Genomic DNA, 27,842 nt, shown 5'->3' on the forward strand with positions numbered 1-27,842 from the left:
TTTTTTAAATTAGATTTCAAATGTAAAGAGAGAGAGAATTGTCCATAATCTTACATTCAGGTAACCCATGATGACGTTGAAAATAAATAAAAAACAGTGCGTGTACATGGCTAACATACAAATGGTATCAAAAGGTACAAAAAGAGAAGTAAAAGCCTCTCCTCAAATGTGACTGTTGTTACATTTTTTGTGATTTCTTCCAGGAAAAAAAATGTTTTGGGCATATATCTGCATCTTTCTGGCTCTCTGCTTTTTACAATTTTATAATAAAGGGATTCAGTTGTACATATTTTCTATAGCCTTTTTTTTTTTTTTACTTTTCCTATTACTTTTTTAGAGCTCTTTCCCATCAACGCACAGATCTTCCTTATTTACTTTAATATGATATGTACAAGATTTCATTATTTCATCCACATTATGGACGTGTAGTAATTGATTTTACCTTTGTCTTCTGGCTAGTTTAGTAATTGCCAAGTATTTGTGGGGAGGAGTTGTAGTTACCTACTGGAGTTATTACAGTTCGCCTTTTTGTAAATAAACCTCCTGATGATATGTCAGTAGGTTACATTCCTAGCAGTGAGATGGCTAAGTCAGAGGATGTGGGCATCTTTAACTTTGGTAAGAATTGCCGATTGTACTCTAGAAGGGCTACACAGATTGGTTTTCTCTTCCCAAGGTTGTGTCTTTCCCACACCCCCATCACCACTGTAAATCACAACGCTTTAACATTTTTGCCAATCTGATAAGTTAAAAATGCTACCTCTATGTTTTCACCTGCTTATCTTTAATAACAGGTTTCGTATCTTTCTATAGGTTCCTTGGGCATTCATATTTCTTTTTGTAAACTGTCTGCTCTTATGCTTTATTGTGTACTGTCTTCTTCCTCTTCTCCTTCCTCTTTCTTTTTGCTCCTTTTCTTCCCTACAGGGTTCTTTGTCTTTATCATATTGACTTATATGAGCTCATTTTAAATTAGGGAAATTAGTCCTTTCATATATGTATTGCAAATATTTTTTCCCATGTTACATATCCTGTCTTTCATTGTTCACTGAAAATATTGTTATTCTGGTGTAAGGGATATAAAACATGTTCTTTTTAAAAAGAAATGAAAGAAGGTTGGGGGTTAAGAAAAGTTGGCCACACTATCTGCTGTTTTTGAGGCCTGGTAGTTGTAGTTTGGGACGAAAATTATTTCCATGAATCCTAGTGTGTCTCATAGCCCTGGAGACCCCATACCATCTTATTTACACCAAGACCACTGATACCAACCTCCTTCCTCTTTCTTTGTGTTCGCGTGGTTATCTGTCTAGACCAGCCAATCAGAGATAATTATATCCATTCTCTTGTGAGTGGAGTGTTGCTAAAACAATATTTTTTTTAAATCCAATTTTAAAATAATAGATCAAGAATGGATATCCCTCCAAATTTCTTCAAAGAACAGACTTCTCATTTGAACATTTAAAATTTAAGATTCTGGTTAACAAAAATTGACTGTATGAAAGCACGTTACATATACTATAAACTATGACTCAGCCTAAATCCAAGGAAAATACTTGACTAGTTCTTTCCCGGAGAAGATTTTAAGGATTTCCTGAAATTTCGTATAATCTATATTTATGTACTTATTCATACATGTGGAAAGCCTTTTAATGGTATCCTATAAAGGGCAATATTATGGTACAGTATTTTCCTGGTTTGACCAACAGTCCTGTTCTCTGAAAATAGCAATAAATCTTAATTTCCAATAGGATCCTGGCCTCTTTTTCATGCCATTTGACCTGAGATGAGGTGTCTAATGGCTTTGTGTACTCTTCATAGTTCTATGAAGGCAGTTGATTCCATTAAGGTGAATTTACTGAAATAAGGCCCTTATAATAGGAAAATGGATTTATTTTTGAGAAAGCTAATGCTAAGCTTTGACTTCTGCAACTATTCAGTAACATTCAGTGCAAAAATAATTGGACATCAGAACATTAGAGAACCAGCCATTGTTATTTTGAATGATCATGGTGCTTATTAAGCCTTCGTTTCAATGCAGACTGCTGAAATAATTGATGATGTCATTAATTAGTTTCAACCAGATAAATTTTTGGTAGTTTGGTAATGGCACCTTTCTAAATAGGATGTCAAAATGAAAGATAAATGGAGATGTTTAAAAATGCCTAGCTGTGTCAAAGGAAAGCTCGCAAATGATTTCTTAGGCACAATAGTTTTGTACCACTTCAGTCCACCTTGCATCCTTAGCTTTAGCTTATAAATCAACTTGACTAAATAAGGCGGACAGAAATTCATTTGTGACTTTGTCTTTGACATCTTATACAGGAGGATAAATGAATAAGACGAATGGAATCTACTTTGAAGAATGAGTTTCTAAAAGCAGGAGTGTCTGTCATTAGTTCCACTCAGTGAGGGCGGGTCTGCAGGTGAGACCTTGGTGCCTTGTCGAAAGGCTCCAAGCCGGCCCTGGAGAAACTAAGCAAATGAAAAATAAAATGCTAATATCAACAGTGACTGTTGTTAAAAAAACAAAAAAAAACTTCAAGAAAATACAGAACCTTTTGTGGGGTATTTTTGATTAGGTGGTATAAGTTTTCAGTGGTGTGTAGACTTTTTGGAGGAATGCTTTGCAGGTGAAATGAAAAGTGTGAACCACTTGAGGATAAAACTAGGAGGCTTTACAGTGAGTGGGAAAGCAGAGGCTTTGGAAATGGAAGTTTCCGCATTTGGTTCTCATGCCGTGAGTGGCAGCTCACAGGTGTTCCCGAATAAGGAATACACGCTCTCCAAGCCCCAGTTTTTTTAATTTGTAAAAACGGAGATTAAAATACCTACTTCGAAGAGTTTTGAGAGAAATAGATGAATTTGATAGATAATAATCACTCGACGAATATGTGTCCTGCCTTTAAGGAGGTTTCTGGTATTGTGCAGATGGAGAGGGCAGCTGTTGATAAAGACCTCCGGCATCGCTGATGTTGAAAGTACCTCTTACAACATCAGGTATGGGAAATGGGGCTAGTTTAGAACTTGCTGTTTTTCAGGAAGGCAGAGAGATGTGCTCTTAGAATGTGACAATTAATGATTTTTCCCACTGCTGGCTCAAGTGTCACATAATTCACCCTGGTTTATGTTGTATGTCTCGAGATGTGGCCACAAGTCCCACTGAGGTCAGTTATAGGCGTAAGTATCTATATTGGAGCGTTTGTGTTTCTGGAGTCCTCTGCCGTTGGTCTGGTCACACACACTAATTATCGCCACCGGGAGACAGTGAAGTTCCCTTGGCGGTGGCTGCATTATGAATTGGTCACCACACACTGAGCCAGAGCACTTGGGAGCTTCCTGTCCAGGTACCCTCTGGCCTCGGTGTAGCTCACAGGGAGGTTGGTTACATCATTATTGGTCATAAGACAGGCTCTGATGACTGTCCAGACTTTGATCAGTGCCTGGTGCATCCTGCTCCCATATTCACATTGAACATACTTGAGGCAATGGAACAAAAGGTCAGTGCATGTGATTTTTTTTTTTTTTTTTTTTTTGCAGTACGCGGGCCTCTCACTGTTGTGGCCTCTCCCGCTGCGGAGCACAGGCTCCGGACGCGCAGGCTCAGCGGCCATGGCTCACAGGCCCAGCCGCTCCGCGGCATGTGGGATCTTCCTGGACCGGGGCACGAACCAATGTCCCCTGCATCGGCAGGCAGGCGGACTCTCCACCACTGCGCCACCAGGGAAGCCCTAGATAGATCTTCTGAAATGCAAACATCCTAGGGAAAAGAAACACCATTGTAGTGTAAGTTGACCTTAGCCTTACTTTGCTCAGCTCCTAGCTGAGCATACTAGGACTTGAGATAAAGGCGGTTGTAAATGCAAAGGAGAGAGAAGAGGCAATGTTTAACCTGGGCCACCAGGCAGGCAGCCCTGGGAGCCTCCTTTGCAGAGCCTAGGGAAGTGCAGACTCCAGAGAACATGACCGCTGAAAGGGGGGTGAGATTTCATCAAGGCAAACTGTCTCCCTTTCATTTTTGTTCAAGTTCTTTATCAAGGAAAGAAGAAAATAGAGAGGGAGAGTCCAGACCTTGGTTTTAGTTCCTTAGAGAAAGCTTTATCAAGTACAATTAGGACCACCTAGTTGGATGATTAATCATTTGAGAGTGGAAATAATGAAAAATGACACATGCCCACCATAAACATTTTATTAAACTTAGAAATATCAACGCTCAGAATCGGTTAGTCTTTCATTTAGTGTCAAGAGTGTTGCTTTGGATATGGGTTCTCTGTTTTGTGTTCCATAATTGTCTTTCCCTCACAAATCATAGTCACGACACACCGTCGGTGATGTCCAGTCTTTATTTCTTTAAATCCAGAACATCAAAACTTTCCAAGCAGCTCAGTACTGAATCCGTCTAGATATTGAGAAGTCATGTTTTCCCCTTAGAATATTAACATTATCTCGAATACACCTAATTTTTCAGCATTTTTAGCTATTTTCATTTGTCAAGTGTTTCTAAAGCATTCAGTTTAATAGAAACAACAGGTCACTTTTTTTCAGATTCGAATTTCATTTATTACTTAATATTTTGTTAAATTATATAATAACAGAACCAAGTACAAGCTGCACAAACAAGTTGAGAGCAAATGTAACTTAAGTCTTGATAAGCATTGCACGTCGACCAGTGGGAACAGAGTTGTCAGGCTTGTCTTAGCTAATTCCAGTCAGTGACAGTAACTGGTTACTTAGCCATCCACATGCTTTAGTGTGTTGTGAGGGAGGGGTTAATCTAGTCCCAGATTGGTGAAGGTATCCAGGGGACCCCACCAACCCATTACTATGCTTTTTACTATGAATTGCATCTCGAGTTGTAAAAATTCAATATACTAATCATAACAGTAACCCATGAAGGCATTTTTTGGTGTCTAATCACAAAAAAGTAGCCACGTGGCTAGAGAGAGCAGGGCATGGAGTTTGCCATCACTCAAGGTTTGCTGTCTCTTGATATCCCTGGATTCAAGGGATAAGCTCATGAGTTAGATATGAGCCGAAACTCCCAGCTCACTCAAGTGCTTCTGCCAGGCTCTTCCTGTTACGTAAAAGCTAAAAGGAGTCCGTGCAGATTACAGTATTATTCTATATATGATAATTAGTTCTCAAAGTATAACTAGTTCATGTAGTGATTTGTTAATTTGGTTCATTACTTGATTCACTTTTAAGAAGCAGTCAGAAAAAATTCATACCAATCATTACTTGCTAAACCATTTGGTGTTGAATGAAAAGCAAAAACCTAGAAAAAAAGCAACTTTGGCTCTAACAGCCTGAACGTTGGGGTCAAACTTGTCTTGCTTTCCTGCCCCCCAAATTAAATTAGCTATGACTTAAAGCAGAAGGTGTAGATAGCTATAAAAAACTTGGGGTTTTTTTTTTGCTGTTTCATGTTTATTTCGCATTACCTCAGATTTATTTTGATTTCCATTTCATAGTGCCTGATACCAGAATTTGTACAGACCTCTTGAAAGACCATGCCCTCCGAGAAAATTCACACTATTGAAAGTTATGGATAACTGAATGGCAAGAGGAGTTTCTTAGTGGATGTGGTTCTTGATCAAGTCTGGACAAATTCTGCCCTGTCGTGTGTCATAAACTATGGTACAGAACGCATCCGAAGTGCCAGGGGAAAACCAGCATTATGCCATCACCCGTATTCCCATCCCTGACTCTCGTCTCTCTTGAAGAAGGAATTCACGTGGCTGGTGATGGACGTTTTGATTTGAGATCCACATAACAGACACTTAGACTCGTTAGATATAAGCACTGAATCTTTAGGTTCGGTCCAGTTTTAGATTTGGCTAAGGGATTCCTGGTGGGCACAGCAAAATGAGAAACATCATAAGATTCATGTTATCCATAAGATAGGAACTGACCAGTTTTTAAGAAAAGCAAGCTTCTTTTAAACATTCAGAGAGGAGCTTTCCTGGAGATCCAGTGGTTGAGACTCCACGCTTCCACTGCAGGGGACACAGGGTTCCATCCCTGGTCAGGGAACTAGGATCCCACATGCTGCTCAGTGCAGCCAAAAAAAAAAAAAAAGTTTCAGAGAGGAAGGATGTGAGAATGGAATGTAAATAATTTCCCCCCTTAACCCAGAGGATTGGCTTACGTGGCAGTTTTCCCCCTGCTTTTATGTGTCCATGTAGAGAGAAGATACATGACTCAGGGGGCAAAGGTCAAGAGTCTGAACATCTGGGTAATGAGTACCTTGCTCTGGGAAGATGACTGAACACAGTGTCCCAAGGACATGTAAGATCAAAAGAATCTCCTTGTTTTGGGGGACCTTTATCAGCTCACCTGCAAGATCTTCGTAAGCTGTACTGTTCAGCCACTGATTTTGTTATCTGTATCGTGGATGTCCATACTAATAAAAAACATTTTGCCCAGAGAATCTTTTTTCTTGTTGAGGGACAGATATCAGAAAAGGTCCACAGTCTCTGTAACTATCCCTAGTAATTAGTCTCAGAACTCAGTGCCTTTATCAAAGGGAATTTCTAGAACAGTGTATTATTGCTTAACCCACCTCCTTATCTGCCATTCATGGAGTTTCTCAGGTATTTCCTGACTTTCTTGTCTGCCTCTGGATCAAAAAAATGAAATGTAGAGCAAGTGAGGACATAGTTTAAGGAAAAAAAAAAGGAAGAACAGAAAAAGAAATACAGAATAAAGCTTTAGTATGTATCTTCCCAATAAATGGGATGCGGTGTTTAGATTTTTATCATCCATCTAATGTAAGGTGTTCTTGCGTGTCACAGTTTGATCTTTCTGCCTCTTTTTTTTTTTTCTCTCTCTTATTGTTGACTTGACCTGGTTTCTTTACGTAGAGAATCTGGAAATGTTTTCGTTCTTTGAGGAAAGAGCTATGCGTGAAAGCCCCACTGCCTGTGGGGACTGTAGGGTGGGTAATATTTGGGTGTACTTTCAGGGTCAGGTCTTAACCTTGCTCAGGGAATGTTGTATGTGTGGGTAGGTTATTAAAGACATGGTGGTTTCACAATGTATGTGTATATCAACTCATCGTATTGTACAGCTTAAAAAAAATTTAAAAAAAATTAAGCAGTGGTAGCTCCAGTAGCTGTTAATGAATGCCTGAGGCTTGGTGGAAAGAACTTCTGTTTACTCTGAGTACTGGCTCTCTGATTAGCACTTGTGTGTTTCATCCCACGACCCAACATAGATTTTTTGATGTATTTACTTTATTTTTATTTCTTTTTTCTGGGTGCCTTATGTTTTTTTTGTGTGTTCATGTGTAATTTTCAAAACAAAAATTGGGTTCATACCAAATTACGGCTTAAAAAACATTTTATAATGACAATTCTTGAAAATGTGGAGTGACTAGTAGCACACTCTATATCCTTATCACCCAGCATTAACAACTATCGGCTTTCTCTGATTCTGATTCTACCTTTCCCTCTGCCCTACTTTGTTCAGGGTCAGGAGAGCGAGAGAGGGGCCCAAAGCAAATCTCAGCCATCATACCATTTCCTTCCCAATACTTTGTTCTCATGTTTGTTATTCAATTATTTACTTTTTGTCTGTTGACTTTTCTTTCTCTTGTTACTGAAACAACTCTTGGACTGTGCCCTGGTGGAGTTATAAAGGTAGACTCTTCTGGAAGCATTGTCCTCTGCATGGTGCTTGATGGGCTGGTCTTCAGGGATCCTGAGGAGGACAGCCCTGCTGGTGTGAAGTTCATGGTCCGGTTACTAATAGAACCCAGAGGTATGACTGCTGCCTCCTTAGCCTGTAGAGTCCGGTGTAAGGCTAGGCCTTCGTTGAGTGATGTTATGTTTAGAAGAAGTAGACCCAAATCTAAGTCATAATGATTTGTATTATTTATTAAACCCATGCAGAAACCATAGCTTTGGATAAAACTGTCTAAAGGATTGTGTCTAGATCCTTTTTTGTTTCTGTAGCTACTTAGACAGGAAACTGTTGATATTACAATTTAATCATTTATAAATTTGCCATCCTTTGGGTAATATAGTAATCTGTGCAGCATTTCATGGTTTTGAAAGGTTTGTCATATTCAAGTCCAACAATAGCATTGTGAGGAAGGAAAGATATTATATTTCTGCCCAGTTAAAAGAGAAGCCGAAAGATGGGAGGGGGTAGTCATTGAGTTGACTTTAGGTCTTATGTCTCCTAGTCTAGAAGTCTTTCTGCTTTGGATGGTTTTTGAGTTGCTTTAGAATGTGTTGTGAAATTGGAACTTGCCTTTTCCTTTATACTTGAACATTTTTGTATCAAATGTTTGAAATTCACGCCACCTCGGATAAGGTCTTGGAGATGCTTGGGGAAGACTGTCCTCTTATTGGGTCTTATTCCAAGGCGGGGCCAGGACAGCAAGCACAGCGCTTTTGGAGCTGATTCCTAACACCACGGTCTCTCCCCCATGACATTGGTTTTCACCTCTCTCCAGTGCTGTCCCAGACCCAGACCCAGACCATGACCATCACCATCTTTGCCTTCATGCACTGGTTACTTTTGTGACAGAGTGGAATTAATTTGATCCTAAAAGCTCTGAGATTTCTCCTGGGGACTAGAGATATGTGATCCAATAGAGAAATTGTTTGGACATTCATTCACCCCTGTAGGAATTTGTACAGGCATCAAATTTCCCAGTTCCTCTTAAAACATCTAGACATGGACATTCTGTTGGCTTAAATTCCCTGAGGGAATAGAGTGATTCTTCAGAGCTGATGCTTCAGGAAATTTTTATAGTAGCAGTCTAAAAATGTGTATACTTGTTTCTCCCAGAGATACTTTCTTTTCTTTCACCAGTTAAAATTGGTTTCCTGCTGAAGTGTCTTGTCTGCTGCAGGTGTCTTTTGTAAAACAGGATTTATGCATTTGATTTATGGACATGACATATATATAAAGTATCAAGTGTTCTGAGTAAGAATTGAACATAATTTCAGCGCAGATATTTTAACCGATGTTTATTGTTCAAGGAATTCTTTGTGTAAAATAGGATAATCTAATTTTAATATGAAGTTGCTTTGAAAAAATTAAGGGAAAGCCAAGCCAGCTAAAATCAGGGGGATGTGTATTATGGAAGATGTTAAACAACAGGCAGTACTGTTTTCAAACTTTTTTTGTTTGTTTGTTTGTTTAACATCTTTATTGGAGTATAATTGCTTTACAATGGTGTGTTAGTTTCTGCTGTATAACAAAGTGAATCAGCTATATGTATACATATATCCCCATATCCTCTCCCTCCCACTCTCCCTGTCCTATCCCTCTAGGCGGTCACAAAGCACTGAGCTGATCTCCCTGTGCTATGCAGCTGCTTCCCACTAGCTATCTATTTTACATTTGGTAGTGTATATATGTCAGTGCCACTCTCTCACTTCATCCCAGCTTCCCCTTCCCCCTCCCTGTGTCCTCAAATCTGTTCTCTACGTCTGCATCTTTATTCCTGTCCTGCCCCTAGGTTCAGCAGACCTTTTTTTTTTTTAGATTCCATATATATGTGTTAGCATACGGTATTTGTTTTTCTCTTTCTGACTTCCTTCATTCTGTATGACACACTCTAGGTCCATCCACCTCACTGCAAATATCAAACATTGTTAATCAAAATAGTTGGTTAGGGCTTCCCTGGTGGCGCAGTGGTTGAGAGTCCGCCTGCCGATGCAGGGGTCATGGGTTCATGCCCCGGTCCGGGAAGATCCCACATGCCGCGGAGAGGCTGGGCCCGTGAGTCATGGCCACTGAGCTTGCGCGTCCAGAGCCTGTGCTCTGCAATGGGAGAGGCCACAGCAGTGAGAGGCCCGCGTACCGCAAAAAAAAAAAAAAAGTCGGTTAACCACATGTTGTCATACCAAGGTTCTGGTCTTATCAAATAAATAAAAGACACAGATCTGCAATGAGTGCATTAACCAATATGCAAATGGTGCAGCCAAAATAATTACTGAAGTGCTTAGAAACAGTTTCGTTTATAAAAACAAAAAGCTTCATACAAAGTCTAATGAGATACAGGGCTTGTTAGAGGTTTTATGTTTTGTGGGCATAGCTGGACTAAGCAGTTCTGCAAATGGGGGTGGGCTTCCAGACCCAGGCAGCTATGGGAGGGCTTTTGTTTTGGGGAGCCGGTAGTAGCTGTGTGCATGTTGGGTGGAGGTGGGGAGAAAGACACACAGAAAGACTTCAGTCAAATCTTAGGCTCTCACTGAGAAACTGCTCTCACAGCCTGGTCTCAGCTTTGCTAGCCTTTGCCGTGTGATCTTGGGTAAAGCACTTGCTTTGATGACCCCAGTTTGTTTAGAATTTGAAGATTCAGCTAGAATCTAATTTTACAGTTGGGGTGCTTGAATTCCCCCATATGTGAGGTAGTAGGTCAAGAGGTGTGAAGTAACATGATAAACACATATTTCTTAAAGATTTGGGCAAAGAAAGTGGTTTTTGTATGAATATAACCATTATTATAGAGAATACAAAAATACAAAATTTACATGTAATTTTAAGGTCAACTAAACATAAAAAATTGTCCTTCTTAAAAAGTCTATGCATCCAGACTTTTGAGTGGCTATGTTTATCCTCTCTCTGCCCACAGGAGTCTTGGGAGAAAATGTTCAGAATGGTGGTTGATATCTTTGCCAGTTGCTAGATGCAATCTAAAATCTTCTTTCACTCTTAATTTATATTTACTGTTCCTCTTATAAGAGCCAATCATGGTCACTTTCCTTGTCAGTAATCAAGTGTTTTTGTTCTTTTGTCCTTGTAAGCTGGTAGGTGACTTAGAACAGGGTGTGTCCTGTGAGCAGAGTAATTCCTATTAAATTGGAAGAGATAGTCTCATTTGTTTCATTCATTCTGCAAGATCCATGGAGTGCCAACTCTATGCTAGGCACTGTTTTGGGCTTTTAATAAATGCATTTTCTCTGTTTCAGTATTTAACTCTGCCTCTCACTGTTGTGGTCTCTCCCGTTGCGGAGCACAGGCTCCGGATGCGCAGGCTCAGCGGCCATGGCTCACGGGCCCATCTGCTCCGCGACATGTGGGATCTTCCCGGACAGGGGCACGAACCCGTGTCCCCTGCGTCGGCAGGCGGACTCTCAACCACTGCGCCACCAGGGAAGCCCTCTGTTAATATTTTGAGTAGATAATATATTCACATGGTTTCATGTTCAAATGGTAAGAAAGGATGTACAGTGACAAGTATACTTCTCATCCTTGCCACCCAGGGCCACTCCCTGGAGTAGTTCATATGGACTATTTTGAAGCTTTCAAGTCATATTTTATGTGTATATTGGCAAATTTGTATATATCTCCTTCCTTCCCTCTCTTTTAGACCCATGGTATTATACAATACATGTGAATCTGCTCCCTTGCTTTTTTCATTTAACAATTATATTTGCATTTTTTTTAAAGTCCTGAAGCATGTACATCAGACTGTTAGCACTAGTTATCTCTAAAGGATGGAGTTGAGGAAGCTTGCTTTCCCTCCCTCCCTCCCTCCCTCCCTCCCTCTCTTCCTTCCTTCCAGTCTAACTTGAATGTACTTCTCTATCGTTTGAATCGTTTATAAGGAGAATATATTGTTTTTGTAGTAAGGGGGAAAGTCCTTTTTGAAGAAAGAAAGAAATACCTTTGCCTAAGTGTTGAGGAAAGTGAAACTGTATGGAACGTCCTTCTCTAGGAAATTTATCCCCTGATGTGACCCACTGCTTTGTAGACGTGATTTGTGTTCAGGAATTGTCTGCGTGGTACATGCAGATGGCGCCCTGGAGCGCGAGAGGCACTCCAGGAAGGAGGACCGTGTCCGCAGCTCAGGCTCCGCACAAGCCCTGATGTTGTCTCTCAGCTATTGGAGCCAGGCTGGGCAGTGGACATGTTAGCCTGGGCAGAGGGCGGAGGAGGTGGGAGAGCCTTGTGTTCGTTAGGGGCCTCCCCAGTGGTGGAGCGTTTGACCCAGAAGGATGCTCCTGAAACCGCTCGGAAGGAAGAGAGACGAATTTGTCGGTAACAGGGCTTGTGGTAACAGTGCACCTCCTTTTAAGGAACTGAAAACATGTTCCAGAGTCTTCTCTCAGCTTTACCCTCATGGTTTGAAGGGAAGGGACGGCTTCCCACTAGGAGGCGTACTGCTCAGTAGTGGAGCACACAGACGTTGGAGCCCAGTGTCGGAGCCCTGCTCCAGTGTGCGACCTTAAGTGTCTCACCTCACTTCTGGGGCCTAGGTCCTCACCTGTCAATAGGGATTCTTCATCCTTTTCGTAGGATTGCTTTGATTTCAGTGAGCTTATAGTGTAAAAAGTTTAGGTCCTGGTAAACTCTCAGTAATGTGAGCTAGGAGGCAGAGCAGGAGGGTGAGAATGCAAGTAAGTAATGGACCTTCCCTCTCACACGTGGGCCAGAAGTGTGCTGAGAAGAGACCCTGGACTCTTGATCCCGCTTAGTTCTCTGCTTAAACCGCCCTCTGAAAATTCAGTGCTCTTCAAAGCCATTTATAGATCACTTGAGCCAGTGGTCCTCATCCTGGCCTGGGAGCCAGAGCATCAGTATCCATCTGGCAGATTGGTTTTTTCAGAGAACTACACATGCATGTTATTTCACCTCTGTGGCATACAGGTTCCCACTCTGGCACAGAGAGAGCTTGGCAGGTGGCTGTTAACTTCCTGGTCTCTAAGGTACAGGTGCTGTAGAGCTTGGCTGGTAATAATAGTATCCTATAGAAGACTGTTGTATCACATTATTGATTTTCTAGTTATCAATACTTCAACACTTAATGATGCTCTAATGCCTTTGTAATCAACATCTAAGCTCTATGGAGTAACCCAGTACATATTTATTACTCTCTCATGTCTATGAATAATAATGTGGTTTTCCAAAGCTGAGGTTAAATCCACAAAGGCCATGGTGCAGTAGTTTTATGATCCTTCATATGGTCTGACGGAGAAGTATTTAAAATCCAGATCCCCCCAGGATTAATTTTACATTTATTTTTGGTTTCTTTAGGGTTAGGCTTATATTTTAAAAGGAGGGATATATTTTAACTACCGTATGTTATGTGTGTCCTAGAATTGCCCTCCTAGCTGTCTACACCTGAGTATAACAGCAGAGGCAGCCATAGAAGAAAAAAGTTTGGTGTCCTATGTCACAGCCTAAAAATCCCTGCAAGAGAGCCCAGCAAGCAGAAGGTAATGATTTTACAAGAGAGAACAAATGAGGGAGAAGCCTCCATGGCGTATAGCAGGGAATTGGTTCTTGCATCATGGGGTTAACGTGTCAGAAATCAAGCACAAATGCCTTCATGTGCTCTGGCTGTACTTGCAATGCCAGTTTTTGCAATGGAAAGATGAGATGGAGTAAGATGGGTGTGCTGTTGGCTCTTCCATGCCTTCCCCCCTCATCTGACATCTTTCCAACCTACTCCCACAATGCTCCAACCCACATTTTCCCCCAGGTCTCAGATTTCTTTATCTTAAGCCATAGTGATTATTTTGCAGAAAAAATAGTAACTTACTTAAAAAGTAATAATAGTGATTGATTTCATGGAACATGCATAAATTGCAGGCACTGAGTGCTTTACATATTTCATTTCATCTTCTTAACTTTATAACAGCTTCTTAACAGCTTTACAGGTAGTTTTGTCTTTATTGGACACCGCGGGAACTGGGGAAGTTAAAAAAACTTGTCCATGGTCACATGGCAGGAACCAGTAAAATGGGCATTGGAACCCAAGTCTACCTAATTCCAAAACTTCTGTTCTTAGTTTGGATTTTACCGTAACAATAGCTGCCACTTGTTAAAGACAAGTTCCAGAACCACCACGTACACAAACAACTTTCTGAGGTTACCGACTTAAACAAGAGATCAGGTTAGCATTACACCCGATATGACATATAAACATCATGTACCCTTTGAAACGATGTACTGAATAGGACACAACATCACTTCTGGGTGTTCCTGCCAAAAATGTATAACTTTAATCATGAAAACATCTGAGAAACCCAAACTGAGAGACATTCTACAGAATAACTATTATTCTTCAGTAGTGTCAAGGTCGTAAAGGCAAGGAAAGATTGGGGAACAGCCATGTATTGGAGGAGATTAAGGAGACCCAATAACTAAAAGATTGTGGGAACAGAAAGAGGACATCCGGGGAAAATTGGTAAAATTCAAATAAGATCTGTTTTTAAGTTAATAATATTATAACATTGTTAATTTCCTGATTTTGATAAGTGTGCTATGGTTATCTAAGTTGTTAACACAGGAGTAATGGGGTGAAGGGTATACCTCAGTTTTCTGTTCTGTTATTGCAACTTTTATGTAAATCTAAAATTATATCAAAAGAAAAAGAAAAAAATGTTTTAAGCCAGCTGAGATCGATATTAATTCTCATTTTAGAGATGAGGCAACAAGAGGTTCAGATGTTAGGTAACTCACCTAAGATCATACAAATGGTAGTTATTATTAGTGAGGGAAGGTGGAAGAATTTGACCCAGTCTAAGAGATTCCAAAGCTCATTTTAACCACTATGCCGTATGGCTGCCTCATGTTTAAATACGTGTGTTCAAGACATTAGCCCTGAGCCAAACTCCATCCCCATTAGACACTCCTTATACTGGGAGAAGAAAAAAAAAAGAAGAATAACAACTTTGTGCCTGTTGAAAAAAAGCAATGTATGTATTTCATTACTATTATAAAATTATATGATATATTGATATTTGTTTTGTATATAGAGAGAGCAATATTAATAGAGAATTTTATATTTCAGGCAATTTAAAAATCACATGACGCAGCCAAGTCAAAGTTATATAAATTTTTACCAACAAAAATGAACTATTCATTATAAAGCTGTTCTGATCTTTTTCAAATAATTTCTACATCCTGCATCTCCAAATTATAAATACCATGTTTCTGTCTCTTCTTGCTGCCCAGCTCTCTCAAACTTTTCTCTATAAATACCGTTGGCACAAGTGAAGCTTATACTGTTTAATGCAAAAGATACAAGAAGAAAACCATCTTTTTGTCTTACTGGAAATTGATATTTTGGAAAAATGAGATTGTTTTAAAAGTTCAGGCCAAAGAGGAGAATGCAAACAAAAAAAAATTGTCTATAAATTTTAAAAATCTTAATAAAATATAATTACAATGGAAGTCTTTTTAACTTTAAAGGAAAAACAGAAGTGGATCATTTGGCTCTATTCAAGTCTAAATAACTTAGTGATAAATTCTGGAAAATTCTTTGATGTAATATAATTGTAGCACTATTTCAGTGCTGAAGATCTAACTTGAGATCACTTACTTTTGGAGCCTCCATGTCCTCACCTGCAAAATTGGTACAATAAACTTCCCCCAAATTTTTGCTTTGAGAATTGGATAATTTTGTAGTTTATTAAGTACCTTCACATAAGAGATTTAAGCATTCATTTTTTTTAAGTTTTTTTTTTTTTCCTTCTTAATAAGAATCTATTGTACTGTTGATTGTAACTCCTGAAGTTAATAACCTACTTCTGAAGACTTTGACCTTTGTTATTTTGATTTACATGTATTAAGTGTTTCACAGAAATGCAGAAAACAAGTTGCTCTTTGCCAAGAAGTTACACCAAACAGCATACTGTGGTGCTATTTTTAATAGTATGTAGTTCCTGTGGCCATTTGATAAAATCAGAAGCTCATAAAATGAAGCCCAGAGTGACAGAGTGAGGAAGTTCAGTTTCATGAGACCAGAGCTATTTCCAGGAGTTCTTTGAGAGGAACTCTAACTTGGATCTGTCTGCTAAATTTAGTCTACCAGCTCCACAGTTGCTCCTCTGTTTCTGTTGATAACAGAAGACAAAGGTTGTGTCTGGAGTTTTTCAGTAGGAGGTGGGTGGGGAGAGAGGGCAAGTGTGTGTGTGTAATTGAGGGAGGGCATCCACTTTTAAAACAGCTATTTATTTATTTATGTTTGTTTATTATAGCCTTGTATTGATTAGAAAAATAATATGTTCATTATAATGAATTTTGAACTGTAAGAAGATAAGTAGAATTGTTAAGTCACCAGAGGTAACTGTCATCAGTTTGGTGTGTAGACCTAAAGTCTTATCTTCTGTGCGTAATGTATTCTATCTGCGATACAGTTATCACAAAACCACGATCATGCCATATATATATACTGAACAGAAACTTGCTTAAAATTTGCAATATAGAATATCACATGCATTCTTCCACATCATTGAACATTTTCCAAGAAGATATAAATTATAATTTTGTGGAATTACTTATAAGGGTACTGATTCATTTAGTGTGTTTCTTATTGTTGAACACGTGGACTCCTTTCTTCCCCCTGAGATTGGTGCCAACTGAAACCCACAGGTCAGAAGTCCATTAACTGTAATCCCAATTCTTAATTCCCAAGTTTAGTACCGTGTAAAATCTACCTAATATGAAAGGTACATATACGTGTATCCCTCTAACAATCCAATTTTATCTGATAGTTTTAACCTGGTAGTACCAGAGAATTAAAAAGAAGAGGAAGACGAAGACCTGTCTCCTACCCTTGTGCTTTACAGATGGAGAGCAGGGTTGCCTGAAATGCCACTTTCTTCTTCATCACACTGTACAGCAAAGGGATGTGAACATTTAGCAAGTGATGGGTTAGGATTTCATTCCTTCCTGAACCGCCCCATGTCCCCTTCCACACTGCAGTTAGATCCCTGAAAGGTGAATGGGAAAAAGACAAGAGGCAAAGACAGAGGGATTCACCAGGGCCATGCACACCTGCCCTGCCCCACCTGAGCCTGCGGCGGGGCCACTCATAACTCCATTCAGCTCAGTGGCTGAGCATGGTTGGCTTTTTGTTTTTAACATTTGAAAAAATTTGTGGTAAAATATACATAACATCACATTTACCATTTTAACCATTTTAAGTGCACAATTTAGTGGTGTTAAGTATATGCATTTCTTGTACAACCATCACCAGTGTCCATCTCCAGAACTTATCACCCCAAACCACAGCTCTTTAGTTATTTTTTAAATGTTAAAATTCAGAACAAAAACAGGTTCCTAGGGGCAAAGCAATTTGATTTGAAGGAAATTGCAAATAGGGATGGAGGAAACTCACACGAGGACTCCCCCCCCCCCCCCCCCCCCGCTGTCCCTTCTCTCTCCACTTGCGATTACTTTCTTAAAGACAAAATCTGTGGTCATGGCAACACCACGCATCTGCATAGGTAGTGCTCCCAGAGTTCTTTGCTCTTGTTTGCACCTCAATACACTTTCCCAGAATGGCTTTTTCAGAACACTCTTCTCAAACTGTTTTACATACCATGGGAATCAGGCAACACTGTTAAAATTCTCAGTTATATATTTGCTTTAATGTTCATTAGTTTAAAAAGAATTGCCAGTACATTAAATGTCTGTTTTCATGGATATTATTGCCTAGGACAAGACAGTGTTTTGTGTTTTTTTTTTTCAATTTTCTTTCATTTATTTTTTTATACAGCAGATTCTTCTTAGTTATCCATTTTATACATATTAGTGTATGTATGTCAATCCCGATCTCCCAATTCATCCCACCACTGCCACCAACCCCCCGCCAATTTCCCCCCTTGGTATCCATATGTTTGTTCTCTACATCTGTGTGTCAATTTCTGCCCTGTGAACCAGTTCATCTGTACCATTTTTCTAGGTTCCACATATATGCATTAATATACAATATTTGTTTTTCTCTTTCTGACTTACTTCACTCTGTATGACAGTCTCTAGATCCATCCATGGCTCTACAAATGACCCGATTTCGTTCCTTTTTCTGGCTGAGTAATATTCCATTGTATATATGTACCACATCTTCTTTATCCATTCGTCTGTTGATGGGCATTTAGGTTGCTTCCATGTCTTGGCTATTGTAAATAGTGCCGCAATGAACATTGGGGTGCATGTGTCTTTTTGAATTATGGTTTAATAAGGGCATATGCCCAGTAGTGGGATTGCTGGGTCATATGGTAATTCTATTTTTAGTTTTTTAAGGAACCTCCATACTGTTCTCCATAGTGGCTGTAAAACTTAGATTCCCACCATCAGTGCAAGAGGATTCCCTTTGGTCCACACCCTCTCCAGCATTTGTTCTTTGTAGATTTTCTGATGATGCCCATTCTAACTAGTGTGAGGTGATACCTCATTGTAGTTTTGATTTGCATTTCTCTAATAATTAGTGATGTTGAGCAGCTTTTCATGTGCTTCTTGGCCATATGTATGTCTTCTTTGGAGAAATGTCTATTTAGGTCTTCTGCCCATTTTTGGATTGGGTTGTTTGTTTTTCTAATATTGAGCTACATGAGCAGTTTATATATTTTGGAGATTAATCCTTTGTCCGTGGATTCGTTTGCAAATATTTTCTCCCATTCTGAGGGTTGTCTTTTCGTCTTGTTTGTAGTTTCCTTTGCTGTGCAAAAGCTTTTAAGTTTCATTAGGTCCCATTTGTTTTATTTTTGTTTTTATTTCCATTACTCTAGGAGGTGGATCAAAAAAGATCTTGCTGTGATTTATGTCAGAGTGTTCTTCCTATGTTTTCCTCTAAGAGTTTTATAGTGTCCAGTCTTACATTTAGGTCTGTAATTCATTTGAGTTTATTTTTGTGTATGGTGTTAGGGAGTGTTCTAATTTCATTCTTTTACATGTAGCTGTCCAGTTTTCTCAGCACCACTTATTGAAGAGACTGTCTTTTCTCCATTGTATATCCTTACTTCCTCTGTCATAGATTAGTTGACCATAGGTGCGTGGATTTATCTCTGGGCTTTCTATCCTGTTCCATTGATCTATATTTCTGTTTTTGTGTCAGTACCATGTTGTTTTGATTACTGTAGCTTTGTAGTGTAGTCTGAAGTCAGGGAGTCTGATTCCTCCAGCTTCTTTTTTTTCCCCTCAAGACTGCTTTGGCTATTTGGGGTCTTTTGTGTCTCCATACAAATTTTAAGATTTTTTTGTTCTAGTTCTGTAAAAAATGCCATTGATAATTTGATAGGGATTGCATTGAATCTGCAGATTGCTTTGGGTAATATAGTCATTTCACAGTATTGATTCTTCCAATCCAAGAAAATGGTATATCTCTCTATCTGTTTGTATCATCTTTAATTTCTTTCATCATTGTCTTATAGTTTTCTGCATACAGGTCTTTTGTCTCCCTAGGTAGGTTTATTCCTAGGTATTTTATTCTTTTTGTTGCAGTGGTAAATGGGAGTGCTTCCTTAATTTCTCTTTCAGATTTTTCATCATTAGTGTATAGGAATGCAAGAGATTTCTGTGCATTAATTTTGTATCCTGCGACTTTACCAAATTCAGTGGTTAGCTCTAGTGCTTTTCTGGTGGCATCTTTAGGATTCTCTATGTATAGTATCATGTCATTTGCAAACAGTGACAGTTTTACTTCTTCTTTTCCAATTTGTATTCCTTTTATTTCTTTTTCTTCTCTTATTGCTGTGGCTAGGACTTCCAAAACTATGTTGAATAATAGTGGTGAGAGTGGACATCCTTGTCTTGTTCCTGATCTTACAGGAAATGCTTTCAGTTTTTCACCATTGAGAATGATGTTTGCTGTGGGTTTGTCATATATGGCCTTTATTATGTTGAGGTAGTTTCCCTCTATGCCCACTTTCTGGAGAGTTTTTATCATAAATGGGTGTTGAATTTTGTCAAAAGCTTTCTCTGCATCTATTGAGATGATGATATGGTTTTTCTTCTTCAGTTTGTTAATATGATGTATCACATTGATTGATTTGCATATATTGAAGAATCCTTGCATCCCTGGGATAAACCCCACTTGGTCATGGTGTATGATCCTTTTAATGTGTTATTGGATTCTGTTTGCTAGTATTTTGTTGAGGATTTTTGTGTCTATATTCATGAGTGATATTGGTCTGTAATTCTCTTTTTTTTTAGTGTCTTTGTCTGGTTTTGGTATCAGGGTGATGGTGGCCTCATAGAATGAGTTTGGGAGTATTCCTTCCTCTGCAGTTTTTTGGAAGAGTTTGAGAAGGATGGATGTTAAGCTCTTCTCTAAATGTTTGATAGAATTCACCTGTGAAACCATCTGGTCCTGGACTTTTGTTTGTTGGAAGATTTCCAGTCACAGTTTCAATTTCATTACTTGTGATTTTTCTGTTCATATTTTCTATTTCTTCCTGGTTCAGTCTTGGAAGGTTATACCTAAATAAAAATTTGTCTATTTCTTCCAGGTTGTTCATTTTATTGGCATAGAGTTGCTTGTAGTAGTCTCTTAGGATGCTTTGTATTTCTGCGGTGTCTGTTGTAACTTCTCTGTTTTCATTTCTAATTTTATTGATTTGAGTCCTCTCCCTCTTTTACTTGATGAGTCTGGCTAATGGTTTATCAATTTTGTTTATCTTCTCAAAGAACCAGTCTTAACTTTATTCATCTTTGCTATTGTTTTCTTTGTTTCTGTTGCATTTATTTCTGCTCTGATCTTTATGATTTTTTTCCTTCTACTAACTTTGGGTTTTGTTTGTTCTTCTTTCTTTAGTTCCTTTAGGTGTAAGGTTAGAGTGTTTATTTGAGATTTTTCTTGTTTCTTGAGGTAGGCTTGTATAGCTATAAACTTCCCTCTTAGAACTGCTTTTGCTGCATCCCATAGGTTTTGGATCTTCGTGTTTTCATTGTCATTTGTCTCTAGGTATTTTTTGATTTCCTCTTTGATTTCTTCAGTGATCTCTTGGTTATTTAGTAACGTTTTGTTTAGCCTCCATGTGTTTGTGTTTTTTATGTTTTTTTCCCTCTAACTCATTTCTAATCTTATAGCGTTGTGGTCAGAGAAGATGCTTGATATGATTTCCATTTTCTGAAATTTACTGAGGCTTGATTTGTGACCCGGGATGTGACCTATGCTAGAGAATGTTCCGTGTGCACTTGAGAAGAAAGTGTAATCTGCTGCTTTTGGATGGAATGTCCTATAGATATCAATTAAATCTGTCTGGTCTATTGTGTCATTTAAAGCTTGTGTTTCCTTATTAATTTTCTGTTTGGATGATCTGTCCATTGGTGTAAGTGAGGTGTTAAAGTTCCCCACTATTATTGTGTTACTGTTGATTTCCTCTTTTATAGCAGCTAACAGTTGCCTTATGTATTGAGGTGCTCCTATGTTGGGTGCATATATATTTGTAATTGTTATATCTTCTTTTTGGATTGATCCCTGATCATTATGTAGTGTCCTTCCTTGTCTCTTGTAACATTCTTTATTTTAAAGTCTGTTTTATCTGATATGAGTATTGCTACTCCAGCTTTGATTTCCATTTGCACGGAATATCTTTTTCCATCCCCTTACTTGCAGTCTGTATGTGTCCCTAGGTCTGAAGTGGGTCTCTTGTAGACAGCATACATATGGATCTAGGACAGACAAAAAAGGCAGAGTACAAGCCAATTTGAAGAACACTGTTAAATAAATAATAGTCCAGGTAATATAGCTGGTAAATTGGGGCAGAAATAAGTAATGTTTTGGAAATGGGTTCTGAATGTTCCTTGAGCAGGCCACACATCACTCCATTGAAGCCTCTGGCAGCAGGATGAAGCCAGGTAGGCAGTGACCTGTAGATGTCTCTACGGATTCTGCTAATGGGCTGGTTAGGAGCTCAAGGGCCTGGAGAAACAGGGGAAGTCCCTGCGTCTTTCTAGTCTGGATTCCCGGGAACATGTTCCAGACCTGGGTAGCCCCATTTCTATAATTGTGTTCTTCTGCAGGTCATGTTTTTACTGCTTGCAAGATCAGAAAGAGAGAGGATTAAAAAGTCTGCATTGTAGAACCCTGTCTGTATTCAAATTGTGGATAAAAAGAGAAAGGTTTAGTTTGGTGACCATGTCAGTCTTGGTTGGTGGAGCTTTCTGAGGAATGCCCAGGCTGGGTGAGTCTGATGTGAATTTTGTCACTTACGCAAGCATCAGGGTTAAGGATGAAGGGTGGTCTCAGCTCTAGGACAGAACAGCAGTACCTGTAGGGGGCTTCGGAAGGGAGCAGGGAGCTGCTCTCCCGATTCTTCTTCCTTTCTGTTTTTCTTTACTTTTATGCTTACCAGAACTGCCACTACCAGCAAGGTTGGGGCAGGTCCCAAGCAACATGGGTTTCCAAAGAGGGAGAGGAGTTAAATCCCAAGAAGATACAGCTGCAAGAGAAGGTGAATTTCATGACCTCCTGGCTTGGGCAGCTGATCCCAGATGGACACTTATATTTTAAAAGACGTATGTAACTCTGGACTTGAGAATTCTTTGGTAAACATTTTTCCCTTCCCTTTTCTTCTCTTTCTCCTTTTTCTCTTGTGCTCTCTCTAATCTTTTTAAGTGCAGACTGACATGTGATTATTGAATATACACCATGTATAAACAAGTGAAATTCCCTCACCCACTCCAGTTCTCCATACCTGTTCCCCCATAGCCTCTGTGTTGTATATACTTCCAGACTTTCTATGCTTATACATACACATACACATATACAGCAAAATATACACATTTTACTACACAGGCACCTTAATCAGCTAAGCCATGGAGCCTGCCTTGAAATATATACATTTTAAAATGAAAATAATAAGTATTTCTGTATCACAGACACACTGCTATCTACAGATACACCTCATTCCTTCCTACACCTCATTCTTTGAAATGACTGCATGGTATTCTGTTGTGAGGAGGTACCACGTTTATTTATCCATACCACAATGAAGGATGTTTAGATGCATTTGGAAATTCTGCTGTGTGAACCGGGCTGCAGGGAACCTTTTTGAACGTATGTCTTGACTCAGTTGTTAATATTTCTGAAGGAAGATTCTTAGAAATGGAATTTCTGGAGCATAAAGTATGTTACAGATTTTGATAAGTAGTGTCACATTGCCTTACATAAAGGTTGTGGCAATATTAACTAATTTTTTAAAATTGTTTTTGCCTTTACTGAATCTTAGCATGTATTATTTGTACTTACCTCCTATTTCACACTTTGAGCACTTTTTGCTCCATATATCCTACCTTAGCATGTTCTCTTTGCTATGCCACCTGGATTATGAATTGTCATTGTCAGGGATACATAGTGCTTTAAGAGTAGGTGTTCAATACAATAATGAGCTTTAGAAACAAAAATAAATAATTCCACTCCTTCATTCATTCATGCATTCAACAAATATTTATTAAGAGTCTGTTCTGTGCTAGATGTTATAGTAGTCCATTGAAGGTTTTAGGTCTGACTATTTTTACTCAAGTTTGGAGTATTTCTGAATAAAAGTTTCCAGTTAGTTCACAGATGCTTCTTTGAATATTATTGGTCTTATGCTGTAATGGATTGGATAGGGGCAGAGAGAGCGTGCCAGCAAAGATTCTTTGCCAGAGCATGTGGTAGGATGGAATTGCAATTTACTAAGCTGAAGGAGGCATGCAAGGGGAGTAGGTTTGGAGAAGAGTTGGAATTTGATTTTGGGTCATTTTAACCTGGTAAAGCAGGAACAGTGCTGCTGTATGTGTCCCAGTTTCCCAGAATGCCTGTGACAATGCTTTATGCATAGTAGGTGCTTAATAAATGTTTGGTTTTATTTGGATTCAGTGATTTGGCTTTTACTAATATGTATAATTTTCAGTCCTTAGCTCTTCAGTGCTGGCTTTGTTTATGCCAAAAAGAAAAGCTCATTAGGAATATAAATAGAAGATAAATTTGAGCTGTGTCTTCAGTGAAGTTAATGTGCCTGTTGCCTTGCCAGAGTGCGTTGGTAATAGGCTCTCTGAATGCTGATCATCAAGTTCCTTTAATGAACAGGATCTCTATAATATATACTTAGCTCTATACAAAAAGAACTTAATTTAGATATGCGGATCTTTTATTATGTATGTAGTTTAATTTTTCTAGCGTAGGTGTGGAACATGATCAGATATGGAATGGACACCCATGGGGTTTCCACTGTTATTTTATGGTAAGAATGTAGTTTTCAGAAGTAATCTGGAACGCCATTGTTGGTGTACTGGGGCTAAATTTTACCCCTCCCCATTACTGAGACATTGAGAGTTTCTTTTCCCCTAGATGTAGTACATAATTGTTCTTAGTCATTTTTCCAATGTCGATCTTCATGACTGGTGTTTGGTTCTTCTACAGATTAAATCCGTATTTTCCCTTGCTCCTTGTTTCTCTTTTATACTGAAATAACTTGTGGCATTTGAAAGTTAAATTCTTTGATCTCACAGTTTACATCTTTAGATCATTTGACAAGATTCTGAAATTCTTTTAATGAGCTATGTCACCTTTTCAGGTTATGATAACATAATGTTCTCATTGTATGTGAAACTGACATTTTGTCAAATGGTTTAGGTGTTAATGCATACAGAATTTTGAAAAAAAATGAGCACTACATGATCTGAGCATTAAAAAACACAACTCAGGACAGTGATACTTACAGTTCTGTTTTAGTGGCTAGGGCCTGTTGAGGAATGAATAATTAGGGACATGGCATCTCCATGCCATGTTGCTCAGATGTGCCTATATTATTGTTCCAACCACAGTCTCAACAACTAATACAGATTAATGAACAACTCATCTATAAAGGATCTGGGAGTTATCGTACCTTCAGAAGCATGTTGAAAAACATCTGTAAGGTTTCATATTTAGGCTCTGTTTCTTACTGTGACACTCTTAAAAATCTGATTAAACATACGTACTAAGGAGGATTTTGATAACTTTGAAAAGTGTGAGGGCTTAATTTCGGGTGGAAAATGGCTGTGTACACAATTTGAAAAAAACAAGTATTTCTGCTTTAATTATTGTATAAATGTGAAATTGTAAATTTTGTTTGAATACTTTTGGTTTTTCTGTTATAGCATTGACTCTGCATTTTCTTTTAATTTACTTATAACAAAGAATACAAATTAAGGAACCTCTCCGAGCCTTCTCTTTAGGCATAACAATTGGATAGAGATTCCTTTTACATGTTTAAGAAATTAAGTTCCTACCTACAGGGCTCAATGTTATTTTCTTCTCTTACTAAAGTAAGTCTAAAAGGAAAAAATGGTATGATTAAAAGAAATGTGTTTTCCCATCTGAAAATCCTAGCTGTACTTCTTTTCAGGAGATTTTTTTTAATTAATTTTTTGATGAAATGGTTTATGGATTTATTCTTTTTTTAATACTTGGGAGTTTAAAAGAAAATACATGAGTTTTATTTAGAATGATCTGGTCATCCCCACATTATGGACAATCTGGGTTTAAGACCTATGTTCTTAGAATCAAATATAGTCAACTACCTTCCTTCTCTAGTGTTTATTTTTTCACTCATGAAACAGATATTTATATTGAGTGCCTACTGTGTGCTAGCTCTCAAGGATACAATAATGAAAAAACACAAGAGAACTTCCTTCTATCCTGGAGCTTCCGTTCTGGCAGGGCAGAAAGACACTCAACAAGTAAGATGATGATGTAGGTAAGAGGATGATCATGGAAGGCTTGGTGAAGAGATGACATATAAGAGTGGAGGCCTGAATATGTGGCATATATATTGTATTATGATGTGTTAATAACGTGGATCAGAGAGAAGCAAAAGTCAAGGACAAATGTAATTTTTTGTGAGATGTACATTTGATACTTTTGAACATTTAGCTGATAATACCTTTGGATGCCAATTAAACATTATACCCCCTTCAAAAAAAAAAAAAGAGTGGAGGCCTGAAAGTTCAGTGGAAGCCAATAGTGAAGAAAGAATAGGGTGAAAGTGTCCCAAGTAGCTGTAACAGCATGTACAAAGGTCCTGGGGTGGTTAGGAACTAGAAAAGATTAGCATAGTAGATGTGTAGTATGTGGTGGAGGTACTTGGCCATACAAAGGCAGGACGAGTCTTGTAAGCTGTATGACAATTAAGTGTAGATTTTATTCTAAGAGCAGTGGGAAGCACTGCAGGATTTCAAAGATGGGAAGCACACAGTTGAAGAAGTTCTCTTTGCCGCCCTATGGAGTACGCACTTGGCGTTTGGACACAAGAGTATCATTGAGGAGGCTGTGGCAGTAATTCAAATGAAATGTGGTGTTGGCTAAACCATGGTGGTTGTATGAAGTAAAGAGAAGTAAATGGATTCGTGAGGAACTTCACAGGTACAATTAGCAGAACTTAGACCCTTGGTGAACTGTTGTTTTTTTAAAATTATGGTTCTTTGGGCTTCCCTGGTGGCGCAGTGGTTGAGAGTCCGCCTGCCGATGCAGGGGACACGGGTTCGTGCCCCGGTCCGGGAAGATCCCACATGCCGCGGAGCGGCTGGGCCCGTGAGCCATGGCCGCTGAGCCTGCGCGTCTGGAGCCTGTGCTCCGCAACGGGAGAGGCCGCAACGGTGAGAGGCCCGCGTACCGCAAAAAAAAAAAAAAGAAAAGAAATTATGGTTCTTTTTCATCTTTGCCAACTCAATAGCTGAAGAATGGCACTTTGCTATAATTTTTCTTTTTCTTCTTCTTTTTTTTTTTTAAACTTGTGAGATTGGTCTTTTTGACTTTGTGTGTGTGTTTGGCCTGTTTGTAATCTTTGTTTAAAGTCTTTTTCTTAACTGATTTTTAAGAGCTCTTCATATTTGTAATCTAAGACAGATTTAAAAAGTATTTTGTCTGGTGTTGCTTGACTTTTAATTTTAATTTAATCTATGGAGTATTTTGACTGGCATTTTTATGGTTATTTGTTTAAAGCTATATTTTATACACTTAGTGTCACGTGTGTTAATGTTAGAGACTTCATAAATGCCTGTGAACTTGCATTGAGTTGAGAGAACACTTTATATATGACTCATTTTGAATTTAGTTCACTGTGACATAACACAGTGATATATGTTCAAGCCTTTTTAAGAGCAAAGAACTTGGAACTTCCCTGGTGACGCAGTGGTTAAGAATCGGCCTGCCAATGCAGGGGACACGGGTTCCATCCCTGGTCTGGTAAGATCCCACATGCCGCGGAGCAACTAAGCCCATGCACCACAGCTACTGAGCCTGCGCTCTGGAGCCTGCGAGCCACAACTACTGAGCCTGTGCCCCTAGAGCCTGTGCTTGGCAACAAGAGAAGCCACTACAAGGGGAAGCCCACGCACTGCAACGATGAGTAGCCCCCACTCACCGCAACTAGAGACAGCCCGCGCACAGCAACAAAGACCCAACGCAGCCATAAATAAATAAATGAACAAACAAACAAATTTATTTTTAAAAAAAGCAAAGAACTTATGTCACCTAATGCCTGATAGCCTAGCTGTGCTCATTCAGATCATTTACTTTTATCATGCCTTAAAAAAAAAGTTGGGCTTCCCTGGTGGCGCAGTGGTTGAGAGTCCGCCTGCTGATGCAGGGGACACGTGTTCGTGCCCCGGTCTAGAAGATCCCACATGCCGCGGAGCGGCTGGGCCCCTGAGCCATGGCTGCTGAGCCTGCGCGTCCGGAGCCTGTGCTCCACAATGGGAGAAGCCACAACAGTGAGAGGCGCGCGTACCGCAAAAAAAAAAAAAAAAAAAGTTAACTAATTTCACAACTTATGTAATTTTACATATTTTTACATCACTGACTTAGTTGCAAGGTTCTGATTTTGTTGCATTAAGTTATGGTAGCTAGAAAATAAAGCTTATTAGGTTTTTATATAAACCGAGAATAAATATTTAAGTGATTGTCTTAAGGTTAGTGCTTCTGGTAAACTGTGTGGTTTTTATATATTTATTTTTCTTAATTTATTTTTGGCTGCGTTGGGTCTTCGTTGCTGTGCGTGGGCCTTTGTTGCTGGGCGCAGGCTTGCTCTAGTTGCAGTGGGCGGGAGCTACTCTTTGTTGCAGTGCGCAGGCTTCTCATTGCGGTGGCTTCTCTTGTTGCGGAGCACGGGCTCTAGCGGCACGGG

General features: G+C 39.1%; 1 protein-coding gene across 14 annotated transcripts in view; it reads left to right on the forward strand.

Annotated features, from left to right (window-relative positions):
- SGMS1 (sphingomyelin synthase 1) overlaps positions 1-27,842 on the forward strand; it is a 290,636-nt gene that overhangs the window by 209,696 nt on the left and 53,098 nt on the right. Inside the window, exon 1 of one of the 14 annotated variants that reach the window (XM_067710136.1) lies at positions 7,634-7,758. The exons of 12 other annotated variants lie outside the window; for them this stretch is intronic. The gene's annotated coding sequence lies outside the window, so the exon portion shown is untranslated. Of the gene's footprint in view, positions 1-7,633; positions 7,759-13,082; positions 13,179-27,842 lie in introns of those variants that run through there. One more of the 14 variants, XM_067710128.1, reaches the window with a different exon arrangement.

Source organism: Pseudorca crassidens, chromosome 16 (assembly GCF_039906515.1).
Source record: "Pseudorca crassidens isolate mPseCra1 chromosome 16, mPseCra1.hap1, whole genome shotgun sequence".
In the NCBI taxonomy this organism is placed as follows: domain Eukaryota; kingdom Metazoa; phylum Chordata; class Mammalia; order Artiodactyla; family Delphinidae; genus Pseudorca; species Pseudorca crassidens.